Source organism: Diabrotica undecimpunctata, chromosome 3 (assembly GCF_040954645.1).
Source record: "Diabrotica undecimpunctata isolate CICGRU chromosome 3, icDiaUnde3, whole genome shotgun sequence".
Taxonomy (NCBI): domain Eukaryota; kingdom Metazoa; phylum Arthropoda; class Insecta; order Coleoptera; family Chrysomelidae; genus Diabrotica; species Diabrotica undecimpunctata.
The window spans coordinates 66,020,888-66,035,542 of record NC_092805.1 but is presented as its reverse complement, the minus strand read 5'-3'; the positions used below and the strand labels follow the sequence as shown (position 1 = coordinate 66,035,542).

The 14,655-nt window shown below is 29.7% G+C and overlaps 1 protein-coding gene across 1 annotated transcript in view; it reads left to right on the top strand.

Annotated features, from left to right (window-relative positions):
* Positions 1 to 2,252: 2,252 nt before the first annotated feature.
* Positions 2,253 to 14,655, top strand: part of LOC140436873 (very long chain fatty acid elongase 7-like) — a 221,611-nt gene continuing 209,208 nt past the window's right edge. The window contains exon 1 of the mRNA XM_072526031.1: positions 2,253 to 2,474. The gene's annotated coding sequence lies outside the window, so the exon portion shown is untranslated. The remainder of the gene's footprint in view (positions 2,475 to 14,655) is intronic.

The window sequence follows — 14,655 nt, the reverse complement described above, 5'->3', positions numbered from 1 at the left end:
GCAATGCGCGTAATATCGAGCAGAAGCTCGTTTTTTAAATTACCAATCTATACACAGTGAGATACAAACGTAACTTTGTACAAGCTCTTAGCCTTAGAGTACATACGTTGACTCCTTATCCCTATTTCCCACAAATTACGAACAAACTAACTAAACTATTTAAAAACCTAATTGTTAAAATAGCCCTCAAAAATACCAAAAGCGTCTGAAAGTTAATCTTTAAGTCTAAAACTCTACTAAGCCCGTTAGAACACACTAATGTTGTCTATCATATACTCTGTTCTGAATGCAACTTCTGCTACATTGGTCAGATCATACGTTCGCTTCTAGGACGTATAACTTCACATAAAAGTGAAATTAAACTTTCCAAATTCTCTTGTGCCCTTGCACAACACGCCATTTCCACCAAACATCACATTGACTACACAAATATCAAAATACTGGCTAAACGAAGTAACTATTAGAAACACTCCTTCATGGAAATGTGTGAGATCCTCAAGAACCCATCTGCACTAAACAAAAACCGACATCGATAATTTGAACCAGGTTTACCACTCTCTCATCTTACGTAATAAATAATACTAATTATTTCTTTAGTTACAATGTGGCTTATTTTCTATTTAAAATAATAATACAATTAGTCCATATTTCCAAGTTATAAAAAATATCAAATATTTCCGCCATAAATAACTACCCGTCCAATTAATTATTCAACGGCCCCCGTACAAGTTTCAAGACAAAATGTCTCAAACCTTCCCAGTGATTGGAATTCGGTTGACATAATATTATGGCCCTTGAAATTTTCGGTATCGCGTCGTTTGCATAGTTTGCTATAAATCAGTGCTTTTTTTTCTTTATTGAAGAAACATCTCTAAATGAAGTCAAATGTCCGATTTAAAACTTCGTATCTTCGAATATGAACATTATTTTCTGCAGAGTTAGTGTTTTTGTTTGTTAAGTTAGTTCCAAATGTTCAATAAATTTTACAGTAAGTACATAATATATGTAACATCTATAATAAACTACATATTGAGTTGTAAGTTATGGACTATAAACATCTGTATAGACCTTCTTGTAAACTCTTTGTCATCTTTTGTATTTTAGAGAACTCATGAAGATTTAGAAAATATAAAGCGAAACGTCTTCTATTAGGTAAACCTATGAAGTAGCCGACTTCGTTTTTTTTATTTGCCAACAAAAATGACTGATTAAACCTCTGCATTCACTAGTTGAATACTTTTGAAATATAAATTGACAGTCGCACTCTTTACGATACATATATATATATATATATATATATATATATATATATATATATATATATATATATATATATATATATATATATATATAAATTACAACAAAAGATGCATACTGGAAATGATTTACATAAAAAAAAGATCCAAATTCTATCAATAATAAGACTGACATCAAAGATCTTTCCAATTTGTATCATAATTTAATAAATTAAGTTGTTTTTTTAAATGCTCTATGGCAGATATTCAAGATACGACACTGAACCACTCCTATTTTAAGATACCTGCCAGATGTCATCTATCAATGTCAAATACCAATTTTTAATCTATGTTAAACTTTTTAAAAAAGTGGAAACATGAAATTTAATTGTAAAATGTAATGTGTATAAAATAAAATAAAGTGCTTATTGAAAATGGCAAATTTGCCAAAACGTTTAAGCAAAAGTTAAATAGTTTTATTTACATCAGACCGACAAACTCTTTCATATGTCTAAGAATATTTCTTAGACATATTTTTTAGACTCTCAATACTAGTACTAGGTTTAGGATAAGATTACAAAATAAAAAATGACTAATAAGTATGATTAGCAAGATTGGCGAATAGATTTAGTGTCCGCAGCTATATAAACCAAAACAAACAACAACAATTTAGCATATTCTTATGCTAAACTTAATGTCATTTTCCAGTTGGGAAGAAACTCGGGAAACATGGGAAAAAGAAACATGTTTGCAGTTTAGTAAAAGTTTTTAAGAAGAAAAGAACCAATCAAACGTCATTAACGACAGTCAATTATAAAGTTATACTAAAAACGTGGACGTTTTACAAAAAATAAGAGTATGGATGACCAATGTAAATATTTCAAAAAATTATTATTCCTCTGCACTCGAATAAACAATAATAATTTATATACAAAGTTGATTCTCCCCACTCGCATCCCTCCCCTTATAACATTTTCTTCCGCTAATGAACTTTCAATTTTGCGTTTTCCAGCCAAGTTTAATGTCGGAGAGGTGCTGAGCCGAGCAGTCAAGTTGTCGGTACTTACATTTAGTGAGAGAAGTCTTTGGTGGTACTCTCGTGCCACGCTCGTTAGTTATTGATCAATATCTGTTTTTTTTATATTCCGGAGTGTTGGTGCCAGGGAATGGTACTTGTCTAGTAGGTTTCGTAAAAGTGATCGCATAAATTTCTGCTTTGGATTTTTCTTTATAGTAAAGGTAAGTTTTTTTTAATATGGAAGGAAGAGCTATGTATATATTCACAACTTTTAAATCAACTGTAATTTAATTTAATTTTAATAAATAACAACCACATTTAAAAAATTTTTAAGATTAAGTATATTTAATTATAGTGAATTTAATAGATTTAGTTACGGTTAATATAATTTACAATCACAATTAGTAATTAGGAATAGACAAATTATAATAAAATAAAAAATCTATACAAGTAATACAATATTAGGTTTTTGAGTAAATACATTATAATTTAATAGTGTTTTTAAAGATAAACAGTAAGGTACTGTTACATAGAAAAATTAATTCGTAAAATATCCGATTTTATGTGTTATTATAATCGTATATGTCATTTTAGGCATTATTTAGCAAATTGTGATCTACTTTGCTTTTGACATCTATATTTATTATAAGACTTCAGAAGACAAGTAATGATAAAATGATATTTAGCATATTAAACGGGTTAGTATACATTATCCGCCAAATAATCTACTACGCCCTCAGTAAGATTAGTTTCATTAGCACTTTTATAAGTATAATTTTTTTTATTTTGCGTAATCTGTACATGTTCTTAAAAAATTAGTCCCATGCTCTGCTATTACAGGTCCTAACACCTGTTTATTATTAGTAAGGCCCACTTTAGTTTTACTAGTAACTATGTTTACCTCACTAAATATGACATAGTCTTCCTTAATTTTATTTTGAAAGTTATTTAGCTTTATTTCTACGTCATTTGATTGTAACGTTAAAATTGTTTAATGGTATACTCCTGAGGAAGCTATTAAATATATATATATATATATATATATATATATATATATATATATATATATATATATATATATATATCTATATATATATATTTATATATATATATATACATATTATATATATATATATATATATATATATATATATATATATATATATAATATATTGATTTATAGTATCAGCAATGGGTCTAAATAAATAAAAGGAAATAAAACTCTATTTGTTCTGTCTCAATATTTCGTCACGATTTTGTGACTTCTTCAGGAAAAAACTGTAAATTTATTAGAATAAATATTATATGTAAACAAAGTGAATAATTCAATACTTATATTTATAAGAGTAAAAATTTAATTTTTTTTAACATATCTACATAAATGACATTTTTATTTAATTTTAATTTATTTAGGAGTTATGGTAACCGCAATATTTTATACGAGTAAATTCCCATTGAAATATTCACTTTGTTTACATATAATATTAATTCTAATAAATTTACAGTTTTCTCCTGAAGAAGTCACAAAATCGTGACGAAATATTGAGACATAAAACAAATAGAGTTTTATTTCCTATCCTATACGGCAATGTGTATTGCTGATACTATAAATCAATATTTAAAACAGTACGGTCGAAAATAATTTGAAAAATAATATGCATATATGCAAACCATTATTTTGACAACGTTTCAGTAAGGAAAACAGTTGCCATTGTCAAGTCAGGTAGTAACGTTTTGTGCTGGTGCTTGAAGTAAACTTTTTTTTTGTACTTAACGACCTTATCAATAAGAGTATCAGAAAGTTAGATTTCCAGGTTCCCTTTGTAAAGCGTTATATCGACGACCTGATCCCAGCAACACCACCGGACAAGATTTGAGCACCTGATCAGTTTTTAATAGCTGTGGTTCACCTGTAACTTATATGTAAGTTTGAGAATGAGAATACCATCGAGTTTTTAGGTATGCAAATCATTCGCACACAGGATAACACACTGAGCACTGCGTGGTACAGAAAAGAAATGGCTAGCAACCGTTTCTTAAGCTACTACCCTACACATCCAGCTAGATATAAATATAACCTTGTACAAGCCGTTAGTCTTAGAATATATAGATTGACATATACACTATACACAGATGAATCTTTAGCCAGAGCAGCCGCTCTCTTCAAGGTCGTCTAACTTCTCATAAAAGCGATTTCAAAATCCTCTTGTACTCTTCTACAACATTCCATCTCAGCTTAACAATAAATTGACTTCACAAAAGAGATCGGTCCTTAAAATGTGCCAAATTTTAAAACATCCAGCTTCCATAAATATAAGAACTGATGTCGAACATTTGAGCCAGAATTATCCCTCTCCCATCATACAAAATAAACAAGAATCACATCATACCCCATATCCAAGTTAAACAAATATAAGTATACTATATATAATATATATTATAGTCTAATATTAGTCCGCCACACGAAACCATCCGTCGAACAAATTATTCCACGAATCCCCAATATTTCTTTGTCAACCCCTTTAGACAATCGCACACTTGTCTCTCATGACCACCCACCTAGGGATAGAGTATATACACACACGTGCTGATTGTCTCGTTTCGTAAACAAAACTTCCAAATGGCAATTCGCAGTGTCTTTTTGGTGTACTTTGTGTCACCAAGATACTGGAATCTTTGTACTGGTTCTATGTGTTTGTTATAGATACAAATATTAATGTCGACATTTGGTGCGCGTGTAACAGCCATTACTTTTGTTTTATTTGTGTTTATATTTAGTCTTCTATCTATCTATCTATTTAGTCTAGCTATCTTCCTCTCTGGTAATGACATTCAAAAGTCGTTGTAAGCAACTTGTAGTCGTTGTAAAGCACTGTCCGCAATAATGACGGTGTCGTCTGCGTATCTTAAGTTGTTTACGTATTCTCCGTTGATTTTTATTCCTTCTTCAATATTTTCGAGGGCATTTTAAAAGATCTTTTCGGAATATATATTGAATAACAGTGGAGAGTGAAGTACACAGCCCTGACGAACTCCTCTTTTTATTGGCAATTCTGCTGTCAGACGATTATCTATTTTGATCGACGCCATTTGATTCCAATATAGTTTTTTAATAAGTGTTATGGTCTATACCATGTTGTGTTAGGGTTTCTATGAGTTCTGTGTGTTTTACTCGATCAAACGCTTTTTCGTAGTCGATAAAACAGAGAAACACGTCTTTTCGCTGATCTCGGCATTTTTTAAGTAATATCTGGAGGCCAAATAAGGCTCCCTTGTACCAAGCCCCATACGAAATCCAAATTGATTGTCGCTCAGGTTTCTTCGCTCAAGTGTCGGTATATTCGTTGATGTACAATTTTGAGTAAAATTTTCAGAAAATGGCTCATCAGGATAATTAATCTGAACTGTGAGCATCTATTTGCTTTATTTTTCTTGGGTATAAGTATAAATGTCGATCTAAGCCAGTCTTCTGGGAAGATTCCAGTGGTATATATTTTGTTAAATAATAGTGTTAACTTCTGATGATTTTTTTCATTGATAAGCTTTATCATCTCTACGTATATTTCATCTGGACCTGAGGCTTTTTGTGTCTTTACCGTATTGATTTTTTTTGTAACTTCCGATGTTAATATATCAAGTATTCTTTCTTGTACTATATTCATTTGTGGTTCTGTTCTCTCGTCATCAAACAGAGCTTGATGTATTTTTCCCAGATATCTTCTACATTTTCTGGACTAGATAGTATTTGGTTGTTATCATCTATTAAAGTTGTTGTAGTGATTTTTTTCTTCATATTTGTGACTTCCTTAATCTTTTTGTATGCATAAAAGTAGTCATGCTTTTTTAGTAAATCTCCGAGTTCCTCACAGTTGCTGCTCATCCATTCTTCTTTGGCTTTCCTGATTTTGTTTCGGATGATTTTCTGGGTTTTTTTATATTTTTCTTTATTGCGATTTTTGTAAAATCTCCTTATGTCCATCAGTTCTAGGACTTCTTCTGTCATCCATGTATTCTTTATTTTTCTGATGTTGTCTTGTAGTTGTTCTCTTTGTATATCGATATATATATATATATATATATATATATATATATATATATATATATATATATATATATATATATATATATATATATATATATATATATATAGGTAAAATGTAATGGCAGTGACCTTCAAAAAGAGAAAACAAACTATAAAATAGGTGTAGCAATGAAAGACAACCGTAAATACATTTATACAGAGTATTTGGTCATAATAACATATGGGCATCTGAATATCAACAATATTCAGAAGTGGACTTTGAAATCTATTTAATAATGATAAATACCATATCATAATTATTTCATTATTTGATGCTTGATTTTTTGTAATCCTCCACTCATCTAATCAGCGTTGCCGATGCGGCTTTTTGCGTGTTGAATATAGGCCAACAGGAGCTTTATTTCTCTTTTCGCTAAAAAGAGTTGTCCGGTTCTGGTTCCGTGGACTTTCCTTTTTCTTCTGTGGTTCAACACACTCTAAGACGGTAGTCCTTACGAATGAGCTGATTCCACCTAAAGAAGGTTCTTTCTCTTTCCGTCCACATATCTAGGGAAATTTCTCTTGTTTCACTGACTTTTCTTCCAGTGTTTTTGTCTTACCCTCCATTCCATTGGGAACGAACATAGAAATACTGTGTTTGAAAAATTTATACACCAGACTGTCCATAGATGTGTCTTTGGTTACTCATCCTTAGTATATTAAGAATCCCTTAGGACTCAAAACGTTCCCCGTCTTCATCCTGCACGAAGACATTGCATGAGTGCGGCTTGGGTATTAGTCTATAAGCCGATGGGAGATTTTTAATGGGTCATTTGACCCAGCATGAATCATGTATAAAACAATACAACAATATGTAATAACAACTTGCCGTCAATTCTTACCGGTACATGTGAGTCACAGATAAGATAAACTTACCACTCAAAGGGGTGAGTTTTTTTTTCCAAACATTTTGTACATTTTTAATTTAGGGAAATTATAAAAAAATAATGAACTGCGATCTAATGCCGTACAAAAATATTGGTACCAGGAGCTGGGAAAATTTTTTATTTTTGAAAAACTTTTTCCCCATTTTCGGTAATTTGACACAGTACGGCATTCATGCACAAAGTTTCGAATCGGTATATAGATTAATTTTTTTGCAACGCCGTTCATTTTGGCTGAGGTACTTAGGGGTATGAAATCTAAGGCGCAACCCTTAATTTGAACCCCCGTGCTTTGTGTACCGATAAAAATTGGTGGCATAGTTTCTAAAGTTATTATTACATATTGTATTATTGATTTATGTCTGATTCGTGTTGGGTCAAATGATCCATTAAAAATGTCCCATGGGCTTATAGTCTATATATCTTCCTCCTTTAAAGTCCTGATGGATGAACCTTCCTAAAGCGTTAGAGTTGGAATTACTCCCTTTAGCCACATCACAGTTGTACTATCCGCATAACTAAGTTCTAGGAAAACCGGTTATATGGAGGGCTATTTCGTTACAATATCTTTGCCTTTCAACATTGTTACTCTGACAGACTTTGTGGTTCCTTGTCTTTCAGTTTGAGAGATTTCTTTAGAAATATGGCCTGGCCTGGCCTTTCGGCGTTTGAATTTTTTCTAGAAGTTCCTTCTCCTTCGGCTTTAGTAACAGTGGTTTTGGCTTTAGACTTCCTGGCCTTCTGGTTCCAGGAACCCTTTAACGTTTTTTCTTTTTGGTTTTCTTATCCTTTTGTTCACAAACGCAAAATACTACCTTAATTATTAAATTATTTCAGTCATATATGTAGTTTGTTTATTCTTACATAAAATTCATATTTTTTGACAAACCGCGTATATGACTGAAAAAATTGAATATCTAATAATTGTAATTTAGGTTTTATATCATTCGTTTTATATAAAATTTTTATATAAAATAACATTTTTTCATAAAACTAACAATAAAAAAGTTTTCTAACTTTGACATCCTCCTCCTGGACATGAGGAGGAATCAAGAATTGGACCATAAAATGTAATTAGTGGTAGTGACTTAAAGTAAGATAGATATTGAGAAATGGAACAAGCATTTAGTTAGAGTAATAGCTCTCCAAATAAAACTTAACGGAACCAGAGAGGAAGATACTGCAGAGAAGGAATGGGGACAAATAAAAACAATAATAACGGAATCTGGAGAAGATACTATCGTAAAATCCAAGAGACAAAGAAATGCGGAATGGTATGATGATAAACACAGAACTGCAATAGAGGAAAAAAAGCAACTAGACTTAATCAATCTCAAAGAAATACCACAAATAGCAGGAACATTTATAACAAAAATGTTTTGAACGTTTTGTACGTTGTACGTTTTGTACGTTTTGAATCTTGACAAAGGCAAGGGTTTCCTGCCGAAACGTTGATTGCAATGGAAATTAAAATCTAGTTCCACATGTAATATATATTTCATTGAACCTAAACACAAAAATACTAAATTTCGATTAAATATAGTATGGTTCAAGAAACTCAAATCTAATATATATATATATATATATATATATATATATATCTATCTATATATATATATATATATATATATATATATATATATATATATATATATACTATAAATTTAGTATTTCTTGGGTTTAGGTTCAATAAAATTTTATAAAAATAAAATTTTATTGAACCTAAACCCAAGAAATATTAAATTTATATTAAATATAGTACGGTACAAGAAACTCAAATCTAATATATATATACTTTTATATATATATATATATATATATATATATATATATATATATATATATATATATATATATAAGGATCACTCGAAGAGTGGTGGATTATTCGGTCAAAAGGTGGAGAAAAAAGACAAAAAAGTTGGCTACTTCATCTATTTATTTGAAGATGTTTCGCTCTCTAATCAGAAAGCATTATCAGTTCATCTAAAAAGCACAATATGAAAAACCAAAGATCCATAGAAAAGACAATATAAATGTGTTACCTCAAAAAGACTAGCAGTCAATGGTGTAAAATGTAAAGAAGCTTAAGATACTAGACATTAAATAATTAGGTTGTATAAACAATGAATTGAAACTAAATACAGTTTACAATTTGATTCAAACATAGCACAGCAAAAGACCATGTGGTTATTGTACATGTAATTTAAAAAAGTATGTAAAAAACTTATGTAAAAAATATTATGTATTTGCCGAGAACTAACGAGATCATAAAATCACACTTCCAACAGTTTGATATTAATTTAATTTTATTTTTACTTTAGGTAACATTATTGAAAAGATTAAGAGTTTATTATAGTAATATTATAAAAGGTGTAATGAAGGTGTGTATAAAATTATAATTTCTCCTACTCAAAAGCATCCAATTGTAAATTTTTATTCATAAATGTTTACAAACGTGAAAGTTATAGCGAAAAATAAAATTTTAAATTTCCATTTCCACTTTAGCACCCTGTAACTTTCTTAATATCAACATTTTATTAAAGCAAGTTGGCTTAAATCATCATATTTTAAAGTGTCTACCTTTTCTTTTTGTACAATTACTTAAGGACTTAAGGAAGTATATAAACTCTAGCTCTTTTTATATTCATGCAAAATAAATTGTCAAGTATCAGTTCGTTAATAACGCGAAATACTTTAGCTGATATTTGCACAGGGTTCGAATACTCATTACATTACGGTTATTAATTCATAAATATTTCATACTATTATGACGAATCTCTTTTGAAATGTCCTTACTATTATTGATTTAAAAAAACCATCGCTATATTAGATGAAGCCATTAACGGTATAATTAGATAAACAAATACGTGGATATATTTTTCTGTAAGAAAATTTAAATTGTTAAATAATTCATTATATCTTGGCATTCTAAAACAAGGTCAAATTTAAGAGATATTGTGGATGTATTGGGAGATACTTAGTTAAGAGGTAATTTACTTTTTTCAGGGACGTCAATGTATTATTGAATATCATCAAAAATAAGTAGGATTTCTTAAAACTGTATTTCATGAATTATAAATTTTCCTTTTAGGCCAGTAAATGACCGTGAAATATGGCGATGCCCTGTAATTTTTCGTCTCACCACCGAATTGCATAAAAATTTTAAATAAGTCTCTACTTACCCTCAACTTCACCTTTGGACTGGTGCCGTTTTTGGCTTTTTTAGGAGTGAAAACTCCATATATTAGAAAAAAAATCGTATAAAGCGTAAATTAAACCGGGTAATGGATTTAAATCAACTTTTAATAAAGTAAACAAATGTTACTTAATATTTTAAAACATACTTTAAGATGTTATCACAGTTTAACCCCTAAATCTCACCCTCATTTGTCTCCACTAATTTGCATGGAAATTTCGATTTAGGTTATACTTATCTCCACTTGAAAATTGGACTTGTGGTTGATTTTTATTTTTTAGGGATGAAAAGACCCCTATTAGAAAAAAATCATATAAATGTAAATTTAAGCAATTTGGAATTATATAATTATACAGTTACATTAAATTTAGATTGCTTTACTGTTTTAATTTTTTACCATATAATTTCTACCCTTATACAAACCACCCCTTGCGAAGAAATTCGAATAGTTGTAGTTGTTTTTTATTGAAACTATAAATACAATAATTTTTTTAACCAAAATGTTATGAATTTATTTTATTTTAAAATACAACCCTACTTAGTTTGAAAAGATGTGTGAAAGTACGTCGGTGTCTTAATAGAACATTCTGAATAACGTTCAATGCTCCAGTATACCCGTTCCGATATCATTTAAAATATGTGATTGGTTTTTTACTCACTACTCGGTTAGCTTTTAATTCATGAAGTACTGAAAAAAAAAAACAGTTTGTAGGTTTTTTAAGAGAAATGACATTTAAATTAATTTTTTTAAACCTTTTTTTTTGAAAAGGTTGTAGTTGAAAGGGCTTAAACCAGTCACTAATCACGAGTGTATGCAAACTTTGAGCAGCAATATCTTAACTAGTTTTTGTCTTACAGAACAAGCAAAAAACCGAAATGCTCAGAAAAGCAAAACTTAGACTTTTTTATTCTTCAAAATTTTTCGTATGAATAATACTTTTTAAGTTATTTTAAAAAAAGGCATTTTGTTTAAAATTAAAAAAAAATTTCTTCCATTTTAAAGCCTAATTTTTCTCAAAACTAAGCACTTTTTCCGATTTTCACAATATTTTTACCAAAAAAAGGAAGCCACTTTATTTTGAGCATAACTCGCTCTTAGTTTTGATGCTAGAAACTAAATAATGCTTTTTTAAACACCTTCAAAAAGTTTTGATGAGTTTTTCCCGAAAAGTGCTTTATTTTTTGGTTTTACGTTGAAATATTCGATTTTGAATTTGACATATAAGATCCTAATTTTCATAAGCTACAACTCTTCTTCTAGTGGGTATATAGATTTGATAAATACACCATTTTTTTGGTTTGTTTATAAGCTACATGTTTTCAATAACTATTTTTTCCATAAATACTTTTTGAGTTATTTGTGCAAAACCGTCTAAAACCGTGGTCTAAAATAAAAGCTGCTTAGAATTATTTCTATCCATTTCCAGACTAATTTTGAACGTTTGTTTTTTCACTTCCGAGAAGGGGCGGCTGGCATTCCCTCAGTAAAAGCAACCTTTGGCGTAAGTCCAAACGTGCAGTAGAGGATAAGAGGAAATTAAAACATACTTTAAGATGTTATCACAGTTTAACCCCTAAATTCCACCCTCATTTGTCTCCACTAATTTGCATGGAAATTTCGATTTAGGTTATACTTATCTCCACTTGAAAATTGGACTTGTGGTTGATTTTTATTTTTTAGGGATGAAAAGACCCCTATTAGAAAAAAATCATATAAATGTAAATTTAAGCAATTTGGAATTATATAATTATACAGTTACATTAAATTTAGATTGCTTTACTGTTTTAATTTTTTACCATATAATTTCTACCCTTATACAAACCACCCCTTGCGAAGAAATTCGAATAGTTGTAGTTGTTTTTTATTGAAACTATAAATACAATAATTTTTTTAACCAAAATGTTATGAATTTATTTTATTTTAAAATACAACCCTACTTAGTTTGAAAAGATGTGTGAAAGTACGTCGGTGTCTTAATAGAACATTCTGAATAACGTTCAATGCTCCAGTATACCCGTTCCGATATCATTTAAAATATGTGATTGGTTTTTTACTCACTACTCGGTTAGCTTTTAATTCATGAAGTACTGAAAAAAAAAACAGTTTGTAGGTTTTTTAAGAGAAATGACATTTAAATTAATTTTTTTAAACCTTTTTTTTTGAAAAGGTTGTAGTTGAAAGGGCTTAAACCAGTCACTAATCACGAGTGTATGCAAACTTTGAGCAGCAATATCTTAACTAGTTTTTGTCTTACAGAACAAGCAAAAAACCGAAATGCTCAGAAAAGCAAAACTTAGACTTTTTTATTCTTCAAAATTTTTCGTATGAATAATACTTTTTAAGTTATTTTAAAAAAAGGCATTTTGTTTAAAATTAAAAAAAAATTTCTTCCATTTTAAAGCCTAATTTTTCTCAAAACTAAGCACTTTTTCCGATTTTCACAATATTTTTACCAAAAAAAGGAAGCCACTTTATTTTGAGCATAACTCGCTCTTAGTTTTGATGCTAGAAACTAAATAATGCTTTTTTAAACACCTTCAAAAAGTTTTGATGAGTTTTTCCCGAAAAGTGCTTTATTTTTTGGTTTTACGTTGAAATATTCGATTTTGAATTTGACATATAAGATCCTAATTTTCATAAGCTACAACTCTTCTTCTAGTGGGTATATAGATTTGATAAATACACCATTTTTTTGGTTTGTTTATAAGCTACATGTTTTCAATAACTATTTTTTCCATAAATACTTTTTGAGTTATTTGTGCAAAACCGTCTAAAACCGTGGTCTAAAATAAAAGCTGCTTAGAATTATTTCTATCCATTTCCAGACTAATTTTGAACGTTTGTTTTTTCACTTCCGAGAAGGGGCGGCTGGCATTCCCTCAGTAAAAGCAACCTTTGGCGTAAGTCCAAACGTGCAGTAGAGGATAAGAGGAACCTAAAATTTTTAAGCAAATCCGTCGTGACGAGGAAAATTACACTGCAAAACGATCATTTACTGTATACCTTATATAAACGAGTATTTGATCTTTAAAGATACGTAATTTTACATCTTTGTTACTAAGATTGACGTTTCATTCACTAATGTAGAATTTAAAACACATGATAAATTTTAGATTTTGGTATCAGGATTTTAGTTTGTTATCGGTCTCATTTTTGAAGATGTGATTTCAGCATCATATTTAGATAAAGTTCATATGTGGATGGCCCGCCGTTTCAACTTTTGGAACCCAAAACTAAAAATCAATTGCTATAGTGTATTTTTTAAAATATTTTTAGATTAGTTTCCATAGCTCTAAAATGTATTAGTTCATATTATTAAGCGTTTATTGAAATTTTGTTATTTTGCAAAACTGAACTTCATAGCCACACACAACATACAAGTGCGCGGGTGGGCCACTGAAAACAATCTAACTTAATATGAAAGTGCTGAAACTTGACAATTTTTATTCCAAATGGGACACATTTTATTGATGCATACGTCTGTAATTTGTTAATCCCCTCCCGTTCATTTATACAACCCTTTAATTTTAAATAGGGAATATACCATGTATCATTAAAGAGGTATATCCATGGGGTATTCAGGTATCGCTACCCTTGTTCTCTGGCAGCCATTTTGGAAAAAAGGGGAGAAAAGATTTTCGCGCTTTATCTCGTAAATTAGCAACCCTACAAAAAACGTTATCATACCTGATTTGTAGCAAATTGTCTTAAAAGTTATAAACAAAAATAGCTAAAAATTTTGGAACAAATTTTCTTTTGGGCCTCATAACTTTTTTCTGGTAATTTCACAATAAAATGAAATCAGAGAAATATTGATTTCTCTAGATTTTACAACGCTCCGAATTTGGCCGGATTCTTGAATACTCGTCATCTGCTAATAAGGAAAGATAAAGGAAAAATAAAAAGGTATTAACCAAAATAAATAAAATTTTTTGAAAATATGTTACCGGAAATTTGGCCTTAAAATAATTTCAAGACATTTTAAAATAAAATTATGTCAGAGAAGTAATATAGAAGGTTTTGCAACAAATTATTTTCACTACAAATTTGTATAATTTTAATAATTTTTCTGGGTTTGACAGCGCTCCAAAGTAAAGCGGGTTAAAGAATACGATAAAAACAAACCATAGGACTTAGTTTTCTATTATATATATTTTTTGTTCATATCATTTAAAATCTATTTATTTTCTTAACGTTTCTATGGTAATATTATTTAATAACGACCCATTCCCGACGCCAG